The sequence below is a fragment of the Scylla paramamosain genome, chromosome 19 (genome assembly GCF_035594125.1).
Source record: "Scylla paramamosain isolate STU-SP2022 chromosome 19, ASM3559412v1, whole genome shotgun sequence".
Taxonomy (NCBI): domain Eukaryota; kingdom Metazoa; phylum Arthropoda; class Malacostraca; order Decapoda; family Portunidae; genus Scylla; species Scylla paramamosain.
In genome coordinates, this window is record NC_087169.1 from 2,740,001 (window position 1) to 2,745,000 (window position 5,000).

The window sequence follows — 5,000 nt, forward strand, 5'->3', positions numbered from 1 at the left end:
GGCGGAGGCCCACCAGGCGAGCGGTTCCCGACACACACAACTTACACGTCAATTTCTTGCAAAATAAAGCAAAACACACCATTTGTGTATAAAATATTTTCGACTTGGAATTACTTGAACTATCAGATCCCGAAGTATGTAACTCGAGGGACACCCTGTATATATTCGTGCGTGTGTGTAATCCTTTGTAATACAACTTTTCTGCTCAATAGACCTGTATACTTGATGCAATTATATACTACTACTACTACTACTACTACTATTACTATTACTACTACTACTATTATTACAACAACAACAACAACAACAACTACTACTGCTACTACTAACGCTATTACTACTGTTGCTTCAGCAGTTACTATTATGATTAGTACGAGTCATCACCACACTACATCTAAAGTAACTATTACTGCAGGAAGAACGAAACAGTATTAATAGCAACAATAGATTGAAAAATGAACAGTTTTTCTCGTGATCAAAGAGAATTCCTGCTTCATAACGTCAACAGTTGGTCAGGTTAGCAAAACAATACTACTTATCTTCCACGAACTCTTTACACTTAAGCTATTATTTGATCAATTGTCAGAAATATGCTTGTTACAACCTTCATCTGGTGTTCCTTCAGTGCATCCATAATACTTCTCTTTAGTCTCTGTGTAGGTATCACATTAACACCACACATCCTTTACGTAGCCTCACATTGAAGGTATTATTATATCTGTTATCTGATATGTACTTCTCGTTCCATCCATCGCCCTCATTGCTTCATTCAGTATTCAGTGCTTCTGTAATGCTTTTCATCCTTTTCCTCCACCATCTCGTCAAGTTATTCTATTCATTACATATTTCTTGTAGTAACCTAAGAAGAAAGTTACTATTGTATCTATTATCTGAAATATACTTCTTGTTACAGCCATCACCCTCATCGGTTCATTCAGTATTCAGTACGTCTATCATCCTTTTCGTTCTACCTCTCTACCATCTCGTCAAGTTATCCTGTTTATTACATATTTCTCGTAGCACACTAAGAAGCAAGTTACTATTATATATATCATCTAAAAGGTACTTCTTGTCACACCCACCACCCTTGTATTGCACCACCATAAGATTCAATACACTGAAACACCGAGCAACTCAACAGAGAGCTCAAATAAACCTGAGCACAGAGAGACAGGCACCGTGGCAAAGATTCGAACCTGGAAGCCGAGCACGGGAAACCACCACATTACTGAACAAGTCATCAGGAACACACCTCCGGACTTCTGTGTGTCATTGCCAGTTTAGTAGTTTAACAATTTACTGAGAAAGTTTGATGCACTTAAGTTATGATTATACAAGTTTAAAGCGGGGTAAATCAAGATAGCGTATCTTAACCTATACTTAAATATATAGTAATCTTAACCTATACTTAAATATATAGTAATACATTAAAGTACATCGTTGGAGGAGAAGAGGCGATGAAAATATTGATGGATGGAAAGTGGAGGTGATGAAGGCAGTGGGAAAAATAGACACAGAAATAGATGGAAATACAAAAGATAGGAGACAAGAATAGAAAGTGATGGAAATACTAAAAGGACATAGCAAATAGAAAGTGAAAACAAAATAAAGATACTGAAAGACAGTAGAAGATAGAAAGTGGAAGTGATGGAAATACAGGAAAATAGGAGACAGAACCCAGGCATTATCATTACAGTAAATCCATCTGTCACCTCATACGATATAACAAATCTGGCAGAAATTAAACCATTACATTCTTCTAAGCAGCAAAAATTACATATAACAAAGAACACTAGGAACTGACACTGAACAGCGCAGTAGCGGAGAGAGAGAGAGAGAGAGAGAGAGAGAGAGAGAGAGAGAGAGAGAGAGAGAGAGAGAGAGAGAGAGAGAGAGAGAGGTAGGGGGGTAGTTCTGTCCCTCAGTGGGGGTCGTGTCCTAACATATCGCTATAGTATTATATTGCCCATAGACTCGCCGCCTCTCTCTCCCCTATTTCCTTCTCCCTTCTTTTCAGTGTTCATCCTTTTCCCTTCCTTCTCCCTATTTCCTTCTTCCTATTTCCTTCATCCGTGATTCCTTTCCTCCTTCTCTTCTTTTACTAATCTCCTTACTCCTTCCTCCTCCTCCTCCTCTTCCTCTTTCTCCTTCTCGTCTCTTATTGTGCATCTTTAATTCTTCTCTTTCTTTTCTTCCTTTATTAATATTATTCCTCCTTCCTCCCTCCTCCTTCTCCTCTTCCTCCTCCTCTTCTCTCTTTCATTTTCATTTCTTGTCCATGTTCATCCTTATTCCTCTTCCTCTTCCTACTCTATGTTGATCCCTTCTCCTCTTCCTTCTCCTCCTTCAATAATACCCTTCCTCCTTCTTCTCTCCTCTTATCGTTCATTCTTACTCTTACTCTTCCTCCTCCTCCTCCAGTACACTGATACACCTTCTTTCTTCTTCTTCTTCCTTCTACTTCCTCTCCTCCTCCTCCTCCTCCTCACCGTTCATTTTCGTTCTTTTCATTCCAGGTCCTCATAAACACCTTGTCTTTATCTCCTCCTCCTCCTGTTCTTCCTCCTCCTCCTTTTCCTCTTCTTCCTCCTCATCATTCTTACACCTCAACATTCGTCATAAACACCTTTTCTCTTCTTCTTCTTCTTCCTCCTCCTCCTCCTCCCTTTACCCAGAGGTTAAGATAATGCTCCGCGCTAACTGCCTAACTCCCTCAGCCAATCAGCTGCCGCCAATTATCCTGTTAGGAAGGAGCCAGTGGCGGGGTGGTAGTGATCAGATGGTTAATTGATGTATCGGGGAGGAGGAGGAGGAAGAGGAGGAGGCGGAGGTGTTGCTAATGGTGGAAATGGTGTTGGTAATGGTGGAAGATAGATAAGAGAGGTGGAGAGAAAGAAGATAGAGAAAACAAGGAGGAGGAAGAGGAGGAGGAGGTAATGGCGCTGATGGGTCATTAGAGGAGGCAGCAATTAATGGCGGGTTATAATCACTTTCATTAATATCTGGTGCACCGCCTTGTGTTCCTTAATCGGGTGGTGATGGCGGTGATAGTGGTGGTGATGGTGGTGGTGACGGAGATAATGGACTGGGAGGCAGGAACAGTGGTGGTGGTGATAGTGGTGATAAGCATGGCGATGGTGGCGGTAATGATGTGGGTGGCCGTGATGGTGGTGGTGGTGGTGCGGATATCTGTGAAGAAGGAATGGTGTTGGTGGTAATAGTAATGGTGGCGGTGATGGGTTTTCCCTGCTGGTGTCACTGGTAATGTGTTGTAGCCGTGTTCTCTCTCTCTCTCTCTCTCTCTCTCTCTCTCTCTCTGTGACACTTACTTATTTCAGCAGACGAGCAACAATGGAGGCAGGCAAAACCCACGATACTTCCACACACAAATCAACAACGCAGAATCCCGTGAGTGGATCTCCTCCATCTGCTTCCCCTTCGTTCCTCTCACCCAACCTGTATTCCTCCGCTGACCCTCCCTTCACTCCTCCCCTCCCTTGGACACGTCACGCCTGCCTGTCACGCAAAGTTGGGTAATCTCTGTGTAATCATGAACATTTCAGTGGAGGTCTAAATCTTTTATTTGTTTGGTAAGTGTGGGTGAAATATTTACAACTGATGTCACTCGTTTATTCACTGAAATATAACACGGAACTAGAAAACTGGTGGAGGGAGGGAGCGCTGGTGGAGGGAGGGTAGAGGAAGGGAGTGGAGGGTGCAGAGTGTCAGGAAGAGCGAGGGTGTAGCAGGGAAAGTACTGGTCTGTGCTGCGTGTGGGAAGTGACTTTAGTGGCGGCGTGAAGGCGAGGACACGAGTGAGGTGCTGGCAGGCTGACTGAGGTGAGTGTGGTGAGGTGAGGTGAAGTAACCGTGCACTTTCAGCCAGGCAAGTAGTGGCGGCCGGTAGGAACAGCTCCAGTTGAAGTTTTCCTACTGAATTATTGTCATCGTTCTCTTGTTTCCTCCTCCTCTGCGTTGTTCTCCTTCTATTTCTTGGTCTTTCATCGTTACGTTCACTCATTTTCATTTCTATAAATAAACAAAATAACAATAACTTGCTACCTATATTTTAAAACAACAAACTCCATCTTGCTCCCTCCCTCCCTGCCTCCCTCCCTCCCCGCTCAGCTGTTCAGTGACGACGTCTGCTCACACCGAGTCGCGCAGAGCAGGCTAACCACCTCAATCACTCGTTAACTCTTTCCTTTTCATTATTTCACCCGATCTTTCAACTTGTTTCTTCAGTGTTTCAGTGTTTCAGTGCTTCAGACGTGTGCATAAATCACTGTTACATGTATTGCTGTATCTCGGATGTATCTTGAAGGGGGTGACAGGAGTGAGAGGGGAGTAGGGGGCAGGAAGAGGGAAAGGTGAAGGAGGAGGCGTGTTGCAAGGGTCGTGATGCCAGGGACGTGGTGAAGCTGAGCAGGAATCAGTCAGCAAGTGTGAGACGATGAGCACTAAGGCCTGTACTCTCAAACATTTCTGCGCCGCACCTCCACTACACTTAAAAGGCTCTTGCTGAAGTCATTCGTGTATATATATATATATATATATATATATATATATATATATATATATATATATATATATATATATATATATATATATATTTTTATTTATTTGTTTTACTGCTCTAGTGACAGGCTGAAAATATTTCAACATTATGAAGAGGAGAAACACTCTTGAGCATGGTTTATTGTTATGAGAATACTGTTAATACTTATCCCTCGGGTTAACAAGCGAGGAGACAAGGGAAGGCAAGGTGTGGAGTCCCTGGTGTCTCAGTGTTCCTGCCTGCCTCAGTGAGGGATGTCACGCACCACCCACTGAGAACACCACTTTAGTTTTTTCCTCGCACCATTTAATTTAACTACTGTTTGGGGATTTGTACCTTCAGTGGGCCTTTCTTAGCCTTGTTATTACCCTGCGCCAGGGAAGTGGTTAAAATTTTCTTGCGTGGCACAGCAACACCTAATGTCATACGTCAAAAAAAAAAA

The 5,000-nt window shown here is 42.8% G+C and overlaps 2 long non-coding RNA genes across 2 annotated transcripts in view; one reads left to right on the forward strand and one right to left on the reverse strand.

The window, feature by feature from the left end:
• LOC135109583 (uncharacterized) overlaps window positions 1–3,448 on the reverse strand; it is an 11,080-nt gene extending 7,632 nt beyond the window's left edge. The window contains exon 1 of the long non-coding RNA XR_010272808.1: window positions 3,330–3,448. This is a non-coding gene — a long non-coding RNA (uncharacterized LOC135109583). The remainder of the gene's footprint in view (window positions 1–3,329) is intronic.
• A 233-nt stretch (window positions 3,449–3,681) lies between these two features.
• LOC135109582 (uncharacterized) overlaps window positions 3,682–5,000 on the forward strand; it is a 24,374-nt gene continuing 23,055 nt past the window's right edge. The window contains exon 1 of the long non-coding RNA XR_010272807.1: window positions 3,682–3,840. This is a non-coding gene — a long non-coding RNA (uncharacterized LOC135109582). The remainder of the gene's footprint in view (window positions 3,841–5,000) is intronic.